The sequence below is a fragment of the Lynx canadensis genome, chromosome B2, assembly GCF_007474595.2.
Source record: "Lynx canadensis isolate LIC74 chromosome B2, mLynCan4.pri.v2, whole genome shotgun sequence".
NCBI lineage: Eukaryota > Metazoa > Chordata > Mammalia > Carnivora > Felidae > Lynx > Lynx canadensis.
Window position 1 is genome coordinate 114743738 of NC_044307.1, and position 16816 is coordinate 114760553.

Sequence of the window (16816 nt, forward strand, 5' to 3'; positions counted from 1 at the left end):
CAGAGTACTGTTGGAAAAGGAATAGGAAAGGAACTTCCTGCAGACAAGAAGAAAAGAGGAAAAGTAATCCCACCATTCAGAAAAATGTTTATTGAAATTTTACAAATAGCAGAATGAAAGAGAAAAGACACCCTCAGGGAATGTGGCCCAAAGTGGCCACTAACTAGAATGAAATATCTTCGAAATTTGAGGCTTAACTTTAAATATCATGTGATTTTTGCTATGATATGTTCAATATTTTTTATTGTTTTTAGGTCCTCAAAGTCTTAGACAAAAAGTAGTTTCCATTAAAGTATATAAGTATATCATATGGTTTCTAAAAATCTCTAGATTACTAGTTCAGTATCTACCTGGCCAAGTTTGAAAACCATAGGACAACTTTAGAAAATATGAGTGGAAAAAAGGCTTCTGAAAAGCATAGACATTGTGAGCTGGAGTAATTAGAAGGTTGATGGAAGAGCTAGAACCTAAATGTACTTTTAAAGATGAGTAGAATTTAGTTACAGAGGTAGAAGGTATAGTCCAAAAAAGAATGAGGAAAAGTAGAAATCTGTGTGACAGGTAGAAGAAAGCCAGCAAAAGAGATAAAGAAGAATGTACACAAGTAAGTGGAAAGATATTACATGTTCTTGGATTTGAAGAGTTAATATTGTGAAAATGTCCATACTACCTAAAGTGATCTACAGATTCAATGCAATTCTTACCAAAATTCCAATGGTATATTTGCTATGATGTCAAAACTATATTCTTGTGCACAATCATGTGTTTATATGGAAGCTTTTACTAAAAAAGTCTTAAAAAGAGGTACCTATTCTTATAAAGATTTCACATTGTTGGAGAATAGGTGCCATCTTTTTTCCTTTGGTGGTTGTATTCCAGATTTCAGTGCTATTAAAACAAAAATGACAAAATTAGGTGAAATTTGAAATATAACATCATGGTCAAAAACATGGTTTTCATTAGATATATTTTCATTGTTTATTTTGGAGTCTTTGATTCATAGCCTATTATTAAGGAAGGTATTCTGATTATCAATCATTTGGATTTGTTTGAGTAGCACAGTGACATTAGCAGATCCATTCTTTTTTTTTTTTTTTAACTCTGAAAAAGCCTAGCATATATTTATTTTCCTTTCAGAAAATTAAAGAGTGCTATTTATTTCCAGTCCTTTGAATCTCTAAGACATCTTTTACTTATATCATTCAGTTAATACTTTACAGAAAATTAAAGAGTGCTATTTATTTCCAGTCCTTTGAATCTCTAAGACATCTTTTACTTATATCATTCAGTTAATACTTTACAAGTTTTTATATGCCATTTACCTTGAGTAGAATAGCAATATGAACACATTCGAAACATGTAATATTTTTTATTTCATCCCAAATTCTTTGGTTGACTTAGAGCCTAAATTGCCAATAACTCTAGGATACCTTTCTGATCCCTGCATCATTTACTCATGGAATCTGTAGCATAGAGCACAAATTAGGAACTAAAATTGGAATTGAGAGAATATAGACAGTTAGCAAGCATGTGAGAAATTACATTGTGGCCTAAGCCCCAATAATGGCAATAAATAATAGCTGTGGAAGCCCTTTTCAGACCTAGCAGGTAGGAAATGGAAGAAATAAAATAAAAGAGAAATTGCATCAAGAAAGCAGGAGAAGCAAAAGGAATAGTTGGATGAAAAGGAGGCAAGGAATAGAGATTTAGTAATGAGGGAAAGTATGGCAGTGGGTTTCTGAGTCAACTGCCCATCCTCTTTCAGATCAGTGGGTCCATCTGAGGGAGAGCTAGGTTTAAGTAATAAAATATATGCCTGACTTTAATCTCCTAATAATCTTTGCCATCTCTTCAATCCCTGTGTGCATTTAGCTCCCTCTGTTGGATTGGTATTGTTTACACACAAGTGATATTTGCTCTTGGAAGATTTGGCCAAAATTTCCTTTTAATATTTTACATTGAAAAGATGAGGAAAATAATTTCCTCTTAGTGTTTCTACATTTGTATAAATCTTCTAAGTGGTGACCAAAATGAATTGTTTGCACAACTCAAGACTTTTCCTCCAGGTCTTTGTTCTAGTAGAGAAATTTAAGTATTTTTTATCTTTACCACACTGACTCTCTCACACCAAGTATTCAAAATTGCAACCACATTAAGGGAAAAGTTTGGAAATTCTCCTATTACAAGGCAATCACAATAATTTTCAGTAACCACTAGACCTCTTGTGATTTTATGATTTTAATGTAATAACAAAGTCCTCATTCCCAAATGGGTGAAAGGTACACATTTTTCTAATAGTTCAAGTCATATTTGGAGATTAAGCATAAGGACTAGGAACTCCAGAGTTGTGGAAGATTTTGAGGCAGCCAAAATAATTAAGGATAAAGTATATTTATCTATGAGTGCTTTATAACATGCAATATGTGATGCTGGAGTTTTATGCCTTTATTATTATGAAGTCTCTCTCAATAAATTTTTTCATTAGTTTACTGATTTTAGAAAAATTCAACTTGTAATTTCATTTTTATGATACATCCTTTCTTCGCTATTTGCTTTTCTCACACAGCACACTTGGCGTCTCAAACTGGAGTGTGGGTTGGAGAGACACCAGAGATTGGAACTGACCCAGTCATAAGATATCTAGGATGTCCCCAAATTTGAATGTACCTTGGACTCTCTTGGGTTGTCTATAGTGGAATAAATTGATAGATGAACCCTGAAGTTTCTTCCAAGGCCCCAGGGTTTGTTTTATTGGGAATGACAATGGTCTACTACATGTTGACACTTCCATGACTCATAATTCATATGGCTGGACATTTCTTAGATGTAGGGTGTGCATGGAATTTTATATAAAATTATGACTCTTATGTAAATTATATTTTTTCCTATGTAGCATTTTTTTGCAACATACTATCATATATTAAAAATGAATATCTGTGAGGCACTTATTGCCTCTATGTTACTCAGGTATCATATGACTAAAATAAAAGAAGAATATCTCAAACTACATTTAGTAAATGAGATTTATTGTAAAAAGTCAAGGGAACATCATGGAATCCAAATGAAGGAAGTCAAGCTAGTCAAAAATGGTTCTGTAATGATGGACTGCTATGTCGTTCAAGAACCAAAGATGCTAATTTCTTGATTTCTTTCCTTCTGGGACCACATGACCCTTCACAGAGCTAATTTTACTGCATTCACATGGTCCTGTATAGCTGCCCTAAAATCTGCCCCGTCCCTCTGTAACCTTCCATGCCTGGCACCCACCGCTAAGTTAATATTGTCTCTATGCACTGCCTTTACATTCCTAAGAGAAATTCCTAAGACAAAGAATATGGTTACCTCAGCTTCTTCATGTATGCTTGCAGGTTTAATCAGGATCTTGGCTTTGAGTTTAGAACAGGGATATTTCAATATCTACTTAGTGGAAAGTTGGTATCAGACTCTCCAAAAGGGGTGTGGAAAAGACATCAATGGCAGATTTAATATTTCTACTTCAATGTATAAACAATTCTTTTTTTAAAGAGACAGATGAGCTCAATTCTACCACTGAAAGTTAAATTGAAAATCAAGACATTTCTTTCAATAATATTCAATATAAATTCATTTGAGTAGATGCCAGAAAATATATCAATTTATTAAAGTAGTTTATTTTCTTTTCCACAGTACTCTGAAATTTCTAAAATAAGGGAGTTGTTGATAAGAGCTTTCTTACCTATAATTTAGATAGCCCTGCTTTCCTATGAATTCAATTCTGTTAGTATTTCCACTTCTAGCTAAATAAGAGTTTAACAATAGAAAGCTATGCTATAACAAAGACAATGTGGAAGTTTTGAAATATATTTTGAGTTCATACCATTTGTATAGTTGTAGAATGTTTAGACCATTTTACAGTCTGTATTAGATTTCAGAACTTGCACATGCACAGTCATTCAATTTCATAGAGAAAGTTTTGAGCCACCAGGAACTTTGGTATTTCTTAAAAGCAGGTCACCTTTTTAATAGTGAAATGTTGTGTGCTAAAAGCAGGAATCATTCTCTTTACTAGGTTTGTTAACTAAGGTTCAAAGAGTATAGGAATGCTTCTTGGAAAGGATAACTTATAGAACTCAAAATATCCATAAAACCAAATATTGTCATTATGATTCCTAAAAGGACAAGGACACCTTTCTATAAATGAACTCTCTGTTAAGATTATAGAAACTATCTTGTGTTGTTACAACCCAAGTTCTGTCTTAGAGACAATGCTAAATTATTAAAAATAATGTCCATTAATCATTGGACATATTAAAATTCTATATTTTTGTCTACTTATTACTTCTACTAATTTCAATCTCTAATATTCTTCATTGACTAAACAACTGTTTTGATAACTTACTTTTCAAAACACTCTGTTAAAGGAAGGAGGGAAGGAAGAATGAACTAATAATCTTTGTGTAACTATTAACTAAGCCAAGTGCTTTCCATAAGTAAGCATATTTAATCCTTACAGCAATGTACTATAGGCATTATCTTATTTACAGAAGAAAAGTTGAGCATCAGAGAAACTAGATAAATTGTCCAAAATCCAATAGCTAGTAAATGTCAGAGCTGGAAGTTGATAAGCTCTATGCATCTATAGAGTGTTTTTTAAAAAAAAAATTTTATATTTTATTTATTTTTGAAAGAGAGAGACAGAGCACAAGTGGGGAAGGGGCAGAAAGAGAAAGAGACACAGAATCCAAAGCAGGCTCCAGGCTCCAAGCTGTCAGCACAGAGCCCGCTGCGGGGCTTGAACTCACAAGCTGTGAGATCATGACCTGAGCTGAAGTCGGATGCCCAACCGACTGAGCCACCCAGGCGCCCCATAAAGTTCTTTTTTTAAACTCCCTGTATGCTAGGTGAATAATTTCTCATTTCTTGTCGTGTCAAATTGAATCTGCTTAGCCTGGCTTTCACAATCATCTGTTATCTTGGTGTCTCCTTAGTTAAGCAGGCTTCCTTTTCACTGCTCTCCAATATGAAGCTTCTTCAGTCATCAGTTTCCACATCCAGGTCTTTATTTTTATTCATTCTGGAGCTAAAAGGCTCAAACCTCTTTTTTATCGATCCAAATCCTAAATACTCCATGACAATTGCTTCCCTTTTTATAAATAACATTCCCTGATCTTTTTTGAATTTATTGTTTGCCTGCTGTTTTTCCATGTCTCCTTTTATTGTGGACTAACAAACACCCCTTCAAGCTTATCAGCCTGTCCTCTTTTTTTTTTCTGTAGCATTCACATACTACTCTGTCTCTCACTACCTGATTTGAAAATGGACTGCTTCTCTTCTACATCCTTTATATACTATGTAATTAGTAACCATATGGCCATAACGTTGTGTGCAGGGCAGGGTGTAGAAGTGTATATAATCTAATAGGATTAATTTAGCACCTGCCTTTATGAATGTTTTAATTCTCTGAAGAAACAAAATATGCAGCTTTTTATGTGTATAGGATATAAATAAAATGCAACATGAAAGCAGACTTTCATCTAAGTGTGAAAGTATAAGGGAGAACTTTCTTGTTTTTCCTGTTACACACACACGTACACACACACACACACAGTTATGTTACTTTATATTATAATGGATAATAGAAAGGAAAGAGGGAGGGAAAGAGAGATCTTATACCTGGCAGAGTACGCTGCCTTCAATAACTTTATTTTCATCACTTTTGGTATTGTTATCTCTCTTCTTGCTGTACGTGACTGACATTAATTCAAGGTTCTGAAATGAGATATTTATTTTTTTAAGTTTATTTATTTATTTTGAAAGAGAGAGAAAAAGTGAGAGAAGGGGAGGGGCAGAGGGAGAGGGAGAGAGAGAGAGAGAGAGACAATCCCAACCAAGCAGGCTCGATGCAGGGCTCAAACTCATGAACCATGAGATCCTGACCTAAGCAGAGATCCTGACCTGGGCCGAAATCAGGAGTCAGAGGCTTAACTGACTGAGCCATCCAGGCACCCTTGAAAATGGGATGTTTAATTAGACCACATTAAGTTTAGGAAAAATCTTGCATGATAATTTGAGGAAACTAATGACTTCTAACTCTCATGTCAGTAATAGTGATTTCTCCAAAAAAGACCAAGGCCGAGGATCTCATGATTGTGCTGCCAAATTTAAGAATCATCAAATGTTTTGTGGTTTCAGACACCATTTTTTTCCCCAGTGAATTACTACTTACGTGGGGCAGTAAGTAATTCATGTTTTCCTATATTTAGCTACATTCCAAAGAATTTCATAAGCATTTCCCTGAGCTCATTTTCCCATCCTCAGTCTGATGGCATGAAGCAAGAGGGGATTTTTGATGAATGTACTAATATTTTGTATCTTGGAGTGCCCATTAGGGGCATTTTCATAGAGAGCTGAAAAAGGATTAGAAATGGTGGGAAGGAAAGTGATTTCTTCTGGGAATCCTCACTGTTGCTGATTATGTCCTTACACCAAATTTGATTTGTGCACAAGAGGGGCTTCTATACTCACATACTTCTCTACTTCCATCTTTTATCCAAACCTACATACATAATTATCATATCATGTTTTACCTTCCCATTCACAAGAAGCTGCTTTTCCAACTTGCCTACAAGAACTGCACTGTGAATGAAGATAAAATCCACAAGACTTAAGAAGAAAAGAGGAGGAATCAGTTGTTATTTTTTCATAATTATTCCCTCTACCCCTACAATTGGGGCAGAAAATATTCATTAGCCACTTGATCCCCAAATTATTAAACTTAGGGTTTCTCAACTTCAACAAGAGAATGTGCTGGCTTTCTTTGGTTCTGATCTCCAGCTTCCTCAGTGTGTACATAAGTATGTGTCATCTCAACGAGCAAATTGGGGGACAGATGGACAGTGGTAACCACCAGTTTTGGACTAAAAACGGTTCTCAGTGATTGAAAACTGATGCCACATCATCTCTGTCTTCGGTGAAGAGTCCTTAGCTCTTATTGTAGCTGTACATATCCAGTTTTCATTTTCTCTTTCTCTCTTTAGGTTTTCATTACAGTAAGATTGTCTAGAAGTCAAATTTAGCCCCTCATGCTCCACATTAAATCATCTCATCTAAATCAGGCCAAAGCAAACTAATCAGCACCATTTAGAAATTTAATTCCAAATACCAATATTTTAGAACATGCAGACGGGTTGTACTTATAGTTCTAATATCATTTAGATGTAGGAAATTTGTGACTGTTTTGTTGTCTTTTCCTGTTAATTTTTTAGTGGATCCCTAGCATTGTATGAGATTTATATATTTCTCATTTTTCCCTAAATAATTACTTTTTAACTGAATTAAACACTCTATAGAGTGAGGCTATGCCTTATCTTCTTTAAATTACCCTTCCCTAAATTAATATACTTGTTTTGTTTTTACATCAGAGGAAGCCAGTACATTTTTGTCAAATGTATGAATGAATGAATAAATGATAAACTAATTCTGAATAGGAATACTCAAGTAATAAGTAACTTTTGAATTTGCCCTTCCAAAAAATTCTGTTTATAATCTGGTACTAATAAATTTTCTCATATATGACTCGTATTTCTTGAGTAACTAACATACCCAGCCACATATTAAACATTGTGGATAACATATGAATATATTATACTCAGCCCTTGTCTTCCATCAGCTTTCAATCTAGTCATGAGTTCCTGGGAAATAGTTCAGTTTTGACACTAAAGAAATCTCATGCCAGAAATTTTTGCTAGTACCAATTAAAAATATTTTCCCACAAATTCCCTGAGTCCAAAGTGTACAAGATCTGCAAATTACCCGATTATGGAAATGAGATCTAGAGTGAGCATTGCAAAAAAAAAAAAAATCCTGAAATTGCCAATGAAAGCATTTTTAAAAATCAAACACCCCTTCCTAGTGGTACCAGGAAATACAAGAATTAAGGAGGGCAGGGGACAGCATTCTTTACCTGTATTTGCATATTTCCTTGTCAAAGCTTCTTAACCTTTGCTTTCCAGGTGGCCAATGTGCCTGGACTAGAAAAGCAGAAATGATGTCAAAGATTCTTTCAAAGTCCAGGAAGCTTTTGTTTCTCACTTGCAGGAGCTTCAGTATGTCTGAAGATATACAGATTTGCATTGTCTAATTAAAAAAATGACTTGATTTTTCAATGCTAACCAGGAAAAAGTTTCTGACAGTGTCAGAAACCTGGAACTTACTGGATCAATGAGAAGGGACTTCTGGCTTCCCAGTCAGACAAGGGTCGGTGGAAGCTGAGGCATGGAAGCCCACCAAAACCACAAAACAGTAAAACTGCTGCTCTGCTTCCATCCCTGCTACAGAAGTCATTTGAAGCACTTTTTATACAGTTCTCGACTTGCGGTAAGGAATTAAGCCCAAAGCATCTTAGCAAACCTTGTGTTCTGATTTACTAAACATTCAAGTATGAACTTTCTTCCTTGCATAGATTTGTGTCATGGTTTTGTTTTAAAGATGCATGACTTTGTCTCTACTTACTCATTCCCAGAAATGGTTCCATGTGTACATTACATTCATAGTTGTTTCTTTTAGTTCTCTGAGGATTGCGGCACACTAAAGGAGGAAGAAAGTAGTGTGAACACCAAACCAAGAAATTGCCAGCATCTGAACAAGTCTTGCCTTTAGGGCCTAGTAAAGATAAATACTCATCTATCCAGTGCCTTCATTTCTGTAATGTCTCACTGTCCAACTTAATAAATGCTTTCTTGCTAGTTTTTTGGCATCTCTTTGAATCAGGAATGTAAACCGAAAAGGCCTAGGAGACTAAAACTGGCCCAAAGTTCTATGATGAATAATATTAGGAGACACAGAGACTAGCTCAGTAGTCCCATATTCAGTGCCACAATCTCTACCAGAGGGCAGATGGATTTGCTGCCTGGGATGCAGCTGTTATGTAATTTCTAGATGCATGAAAAAATAAAGAGAAAGAATAAGAACAAATCAAGTTCTAATTTTATGAAAATAAAAGTTAAGTATAAAACAAGAGGCCTGGGGCGCCTGGGTGGCGCAGTCGGTTAAGCGTCCGACTTCAGCCAGGTCACGATCTTGCGGTCCGTGAGTTCGAGCCCCGCGTCGGGCTCTGGGCTGATGGCTCAGAGCCTGGAGCCTGTTTCCGATTCTGTGTCTCCCTCTCTCTCTGCCCCTCCCCCGTTCAGCTCTGTCTCTCTCTGTCCCAAAAATAAATAAACGTTGAAAAAAAAAATTAAAAAAAAAATAAATAAATAAAACAAGAGGCCCATAGAAAAGATACTAAAGACATTTACAGCTTGAAAAACAGAACCATCAACATATATTTAATCATTAGATATTGGGAAAGGAAAACATAGTGTGGATTTTTTGAAGAATACTTAGAAACTTTGGGAGAAACTTCCAGCAAAATTAGACTAAAACTATTATTTAGTTATCTCTGTATTTGCACTGTATTATAAACTATTACTGCTCAAAAGCCTAAAAAAGCCCCTGGAAAATCATGCTCATCTTTTCCGTGTTGAATACCAGTAAAAAGAAAACTTTCATTTTGGTGCTGAAGAGTCTCACTAGACTTTAGTTCAAATTTTATTACCCAAAAAAGCCCTCAATTATGTATTTTTGAAGTTCTTTTTTTCTTTTCACATATTAGAGAGTTTTTCCGAGACCATCATGTTCAAATGCAAAAATGTAGAATGTAGAAATCATGTGCCCAGACAATTTGAAATGATTATCTCCTAATTCAGACTCACCAGGAAAAGGGTGGTTTGACTACTCACTGTTTTCAAGGCCTCTAGGAAAGCAGTTTTGAAGTGTGTTGCAGAAGATAGAAGTGGGAAGTCAGAGGTAGCATTCCCTGGGAATGGTTCACCATTAAGATTCACTGGAGGGAGTTTGGGGTTGGGTATGAGTGATGTATTATTTACATTTTTGGGGTTCTACCAAACTAGTAATAGAGAGCCCTAATAACTAGAAAGTTTAACTCATGTTCCAAGATGGTTCTTGGATGGCATGTGGAAAGTTTCAAATAAAGTGGACTTCAATTGGGGGGGGGGGGGGGAAGATGGCTTTTGGAACTCAACTCTTTATATCAATCAGAAGGGAGGAGAAAGAGACAAAGATGGGGACACCTTTTCTATAAGGACACTCCCTAGTAGTTCTCCTTATAACCAATTGCTCAAAACTGAACATCACACCTAGTGGCAAGAAAGGCTGAGAAATGTAGCCATTTCTCCAAATAACTATGGGCCCAGTAAAAAATTGAGACTGTAAGGAATAAAGAGAACATGGATATTGGAGGACAAATAGCAGTATGTGTCTCAGTAAGAAAAGACTGGAACTGTTTAAATGGAGACCACAGTAATTTATAATGCTCATCATTGTTCTTCAAAAATAAAAAAATAACTTTTTAAAATTTTGCTGGTGTATTGGAATTATGTTAGCTTTACATTCCCTTGAAGAAGTTATTCTTAGTCAAAATTTTCTCAATTGTTATGTATTTTTTAACAGTCATGAATAGTCTTATCTTATCTCACATATTATAATGAATAGTTTTCTAAATAATGAGATTTTCAACTAGCACACACATTTTTCCGCTCAAAATATTTACCTCTGTAGTTAATTATAACATATTCTTAAGTTTTAATTAAATTTTAAATTTAGTCTATTGTTAATATTGTTATTGTTGTTTATTTTCCATAAGAAGAGTTATAGGATCTACATGAGGACTATGTATTAGTACATGAAAGTTGGGAGGGGACCTCCACTTTAGAACACTTATGACAAGGATCTTTTGGCCAAACTGAATGTGTCAATTTCTTTTTTTTTAAATTTTTTAAATGTTTATTTATTTTTGAGAGAAAGAGAATGCAAACAGGGAAAGGGCAGAGAGAGAGGGAGACACAGAAACCAAAGCAGGCTCCAGGCTCTGAGCTGTCAGCACGGAGCCCAATATGGGGCTCAAACTCACAAACTGTGCGATCATGACCTGAGCCAAAGTCGGATGCTTAACCAACTGAGCCACCCAGGCACCCCAAATGTGTCAATTTCTTATAACATTACTTCCTAGAGACAAGGAGAACAGGAAAGTTACACTTGGATTGTGGTTCATATTTATTAATTTCAATACTCAACACAAGTAAGTTGCCAGTAAGATAGTACTCTGTAGAAGTGCTCATTTATGTCTGCCATATGAGCTGAACTGGAAATACATTGGTGAATATAAGTCATGACAACCTTAAAAAAAAATAATTCCAATACACTGGTGATTGAAAGTCATGACACAGCCTTGCAATCCAGCCTCAGTTTATCTCCTATAAAACAGGCATCCAAAAAAAATCCATTACTAGTTAAATGAGACATATTTACATGTTAACAGCCATGTTTGTTAGCAATCACAACAAGGGAAAATATAAGAAATAATTTTACCCTTTCACCACATTTAGGAAAAAAACATTTTGGAACCAGCACAATTCAACACACATATGGAGTGAGATTCATCTATATTAGGAAGGTGGGTATTGCAGCTGTGAAATAAGCACAAAGTTGGGAGAAGGTTTATTAGAGCACACCCAATTCCTGGCGGATAAAAGACATACATATAGGTGATTTTGTGTAATTCTGCTTCTTCCCCACAGACTTTGTGCTTTTGTATGGTGTTTAGTTACCTATTGCTGTGTAACAAATTATCCCAAAACTTAGTAGCTCAAATAACATATTTATAATTCTAATGAGTCAGGAATCAAGATACAGCTTAGTTGGGTATCTCTTTCACAGCCTCTCTCAAAGGCTACAATCAAGTGTTGGCTGGGACACTTTCAAGGCTCTCCTAAGGGAAAGTGTACATTCAACTCATATGGCTGTTGGCTGGTCTCAAGTTCTTGCTGGCTGTGGTTGAGACATCAGTTCTTTGCCATGTGGGCCTTTCCACAGGGTCCCTCACCATAGGGCAGCCTGCTTTCCTCAGAGTGATTGATTAAAAGGGCAAGACAATAAATAATCCAGATGGAAGACACTATCTCTTTGTTACCTAATTTTGGAAGAATTGACATTACATCAAGCTTTCCATATTTTATTCATTTCAAGGGCATCACTAAGTCAAGCCCACACCCATAAGGAGAAAATTACACAAGGGCAAAAATATTAGGAGGCAGAGAATCATTGGGGGGTATTTTAGAGGCTGCCTACCATATTTTATGAGGTAACATGATAAGGAAAACACATGGACTCTTGGACAGTCCTTCAGACTTAAGGTGGAATTTGAGCTCTGCACCTTACCAGCTACAAAAATATGGGCAAGTCTCTGAAGTAAATAAATGAATGCTAATAGACTCTACCATCCCTCAGTTCAGCATACATAAAATGGACACAATAATCCATAACTCTTAGGTGTGTGGTTAGGATTAAATAGCATAACTTGCACTTAACATAGTAGGAGGCATGCAGCAGATATCTCTCTGTCCCTGGTAGAAGTAACAGGTTTGTTTGTAAATTCAAGAAAAAACAGCTGCTCACAGTGACTGTCCTGTGAACTTCCTGGGTTCAACATTGGTGCCTTCTTGCAGAATAACCAACATATTTATATCTTCAGAATTCAGTAAAAGTGGTGGTTATTTTGGACTACTTTCTGTCAGAAGCAGAATATTATGACCCAACTGAAAGGAGATATTTTTTCTAAGGTTTTTTTTTTTTTTTCTCTTCCTGGTACTTGAGTTCAGCCAAGATACAGCAATTCCTCATTATTCTCAGTTAATAGTTAGACCTCTAAATGGTCTACTTTTTACTTGGCACTGACAGCACAACTGGAGTGTTTTGATAATTTCTGGACGTTACATATTAGAAGAGGACATGGACAAATGGGAACATGTTCAGAACAAATGATCAGATTGATGAGTGGACTCTAAAATCAGCCACGTGTCATATTAAAGATGAACTACCAGAAAGAGAATATTTAACTTAGAGAAGGAAAGACTATTGCGGTGTATAGTAACTACCTTTAAATATTTTAAACTGTTATGTTGAAGAGAGATTATATTCATTTTTTTATTGTTTTGAAAGCTAGATCTGGAACCAATATGTTGAGAAAGATTTCAGGTTAATGTAAAGAAATGTTCAGAGAATGGGGTGCCTGGGTGGCGCAGTCGGTTAAGCGTCCGACTTCAGCCAGGTCACGATCTCGCGGTCCGTGAGTTCGAGCCCCGCGTCGGGCTCTGGGCTGATGGCTCGGAGCCTGGATCCTGTTTCCGATTCTGTGTCTCCCTCTCTCTCTGCCCCTCCCCCATTCATGCTCTGTCTCTCTCTGTCCCAAAAATAAATAAACGTTGAAAAAAAAATTAAAAAAAAAAAAAAAAAAAAAAAGAAATGTTCAGAGAAGTCCAAAATGGACGGAGCTGAATTTCAATTTTAATTCCTCCTCCTACTAGCCGATCTTAAGAAGTTTCGCTTTGCATCTCTGAGACTTGGTTTCTGAATCTGTAAGTTTATAATAATGACCATATTTATAGATGTACAGTGTGCCATGTACTGAATAAGTTGCTTTGTATATGTCATTAATAATGCTAATGATGGTTCTTCTTATTGTATACATAAGGGAAGAGTTTTGTGAAAGTAAGTTTCAATCTTCTGCTAAAGAATTTCTCCAGTACCTGCGTGGGTGTCTGAGACATACTGGTGCAGAATATCTTTTTCTAAGTGAAGTTATTGCCTCTGTTAGTGTTCAAACCTGTCTGTATCACAATTTTATTTGGCTTATAGTCTATTCAAAGTAGAAATTGAAAATGAGTGCCTGGAATGGGCTTTTAAAGCCATAATGGTGATGTTGAAACATCAGGTGTGTGTGTGTGTGTGTGTGTGTGTGTGTGTGTCTAATATTAGAAAACTATGAGAACTTAGATTTTTCTTTGGTAGAGTCTTGAAAAGTTCACCTGATCTCTTTGAGTATCAGAATTTTTTCTGAAATGAGGAAACTGTAATGGGTAGTTCCTCTTAGTTTCACATATCTGAAGTTCTATAAATAGACTGAAAATTGCTACATGAGTTGGAAATTAATAGGTTTCCTTAGATTTTACTTCTTGCATTTACATATCCTAATTTATATGAAATGAAATGTCACTGCTTATTCTTATTTATACTTAGCAAATATAGTGTGCATCCCTCAGGTTGCACAGGCTTTATTCCATCAGGACTCAAGTGGAAAACAACATATATGCAATTTTGCAAATACAGTGATTTCAGTCATAAATATGACTACAAAATTTAAAACATTATAGAACATTTGCTATCTTTACATAGACTTGAATTTTATTTATATATTACAAAGAGGCAGTGAGGTGGAGCTACATAAATGAAAGGAAAATGAAGAGAAAAAAAGATTAAAATAAACTTCATCAACACAGAAAGCAAAGAGATCCAACCCATTTATAATTGGAGTCCTCAGTAAAGAAAACTAAAATTTAAGAAGGAAACCCATGATTACAATTAAATTATAATTCAAGATTTTTTTTAAGAAATAAAATACTTTAGTCTAAATATTTAAAAATGTGCAACACACATGAAATAATGATCCAGAATGTTCAATTCTAAGACATTATTGGACTTGAAAGATAAAGAATTCCTAACGTATAAGTGAAAGGAATAAAAATCACCTATAGTAGGAAGAGCATTAGATTGTCCCACATTTCCCTCACAGCAACATTCAATGCCATTCAGATGAATAACAACTAAACAATTTGATTAAAAAAAATGTCAACCCAAGGATGTCACATCCAGCCAAACAATCCTTCAAATTGTAAAATACAATAATTTATATGCACAGATTTTCTGAACTTTTCTGAGAAAACTATCAGAGAGTGAATTTCAGCCCACCAAATGGTGAATAAAGAACCTACAGCAAAGAGACCATGTGAGTACTATATATAAATGTTTGATTACAACCAAAATACATAGAAAAACATTTACATAGTACTTCCTTTGTACTAGGCTCTGTCCTAAATTCTTGACCTATATTACCTGCAGATATTAATTAGGGTGACTAATGAAAATGTAAATATGGCATGCCTTCACAATTTACACTTATGCCTTACAATTTAAAGGTGGGACTTAGAGAGGTTTGCAGTTTACCTTGTATAAATATTGGGATCAAATGACTTAATTCCAATCTGAAGTAAACCATGTATCAGAATATTAATTGATTTAAACATATAAAAGTAAATACTATAAAAGATAATATTGACTAAATCTGGATGGAATGAGGGGAGGGTAAGAAAAAAATATAGGAGAATGCTATAATCATTGTATAGAGGTATGATGGACATCGTTTTTAAAATACCAGGCTTAAAGTAAGATATAAAATAATAAAAGAAATCCCTATAATAAAAATGAAAAAAATTAAGTATTTTTTAATTACAAATATACATACCAAGCAAAGAAAAAAGACTACATACTGAAAGACTTTTTAAAAACCATAAAAACAGATAATACACATAAAATATATTCAGAACTAAGGGATGACATAAGTTCATATTTATGAATATGGTTTAAAAGAAAAGACAAAGATTTATCAAAAGAAAAAGATTTTCAGATTGGATCACAAAGTAAAACCTAACTCTGTGCCAAGTACACGAGATATACCTAAATCCTAAATGAAAGTTAGAAAATCCATGTAAGTATACCATGAATATCAGGCAAATGCAAATAAACAAAAGCAAGGATTTTATGTTATCAAAAATGGCAGCATAGCTTGTTACAGAACAATTTTTGCTTTGAGTATAACTAAAATGTAAGAATCACACACACATACACTCACATGCACACATACATACACACACAGAAAATCTGTTTTGAAGCACTGGAGAGCGAGACATAGAGATCTCAGAGAGGATCAAAGATACCATAAAGAAGGGTGATAAAAAGAGAAAATCCAATATTCAGTACTATTTTTCTATTTGACTTTTGTTAGTTTGCAGGCTGCAGCTGAGAAAGTGAGAAGCTCAACAAAGTCTCCAGTAGTCTTTGAGAATTTGGAAACAAAAATTGGACTTTGGGATCTTCTAGAAAGAGAGATCTAATATGTAATCCAGGCTTTCAAATGATATTCCTGATGGGATACACTGTATAAAGAATAAGGGAGAAACACAAATAGACCAACCCTCCTAAAGAATGAGGCCTAGTCTAGAAAAGTTTCAATTCCTCATTGGCTTAAGGTGATCTGCCTTCAGCCTATTTGCCTAAAACAAAATGAATCCTCTTTTGAGGAAGATAGCATCATCTAGAACTTCAGATTATCCCTATAACTCTCCATTTGTTTATTTTTTGTTTGTATTGTTTTACAGTCTTGAGGTCTTTTGTATTTCTTACACGTATTTTTTACATGAATTCATGCCATGAGTTCACAGGGAGCAGCTCAGGCTCCTTTCCACTGGTTCTCACAAAATGTTCTTCTCTGGGTGGAGCAAGCTGGCACTTCAGTTGAACCCAACTGCCTTTCTCTTTGGCTTCCTTCTTTTTCTGATCATTTTCCTTCACACGCTTCAAGAAGCTATCTCGGTTCTTTGAACACTTAATATTCTCAATAGGTACATTAATTCTCTTGGCAAAAATCTTGCCCTTCATTTGTTTACAACAATGCCAACAGCATGCCGGGTAACATTGTAGACTCTTCCATTTTGCCATAACATTTGTGGGATGTTCCTTTTTGAAAAGTGCCCATTACCTTGATGTCTACAATATCACTTTTCTTGTAGACTCACATGTATATGACCAAAGGAACAACTCCATGTTTTCTAAAAGGCCTAGAGAACATAGCATGGCTGCCTCTCCTCTTTCCTTTTGTGTTGGTCAT

At 35.2% G+C, this 16816-nt stretch overlaps 2 pseudogenes; both read right to left on the bottom strand.

Moving 5' to 3' along the window:
• The window catches only part of LOC115514992, a 45279-nt pseudogene extending 37167 nt beyond the window's left edge, over nucleotides 1-8112 (bottom strand).
• Nucleotides 8113-16341: 8229 nt separating this feature from the next.
• On the bottom strand, nucleotides 16342-16816 carry LOC115514993 (annotated as a pseudogene).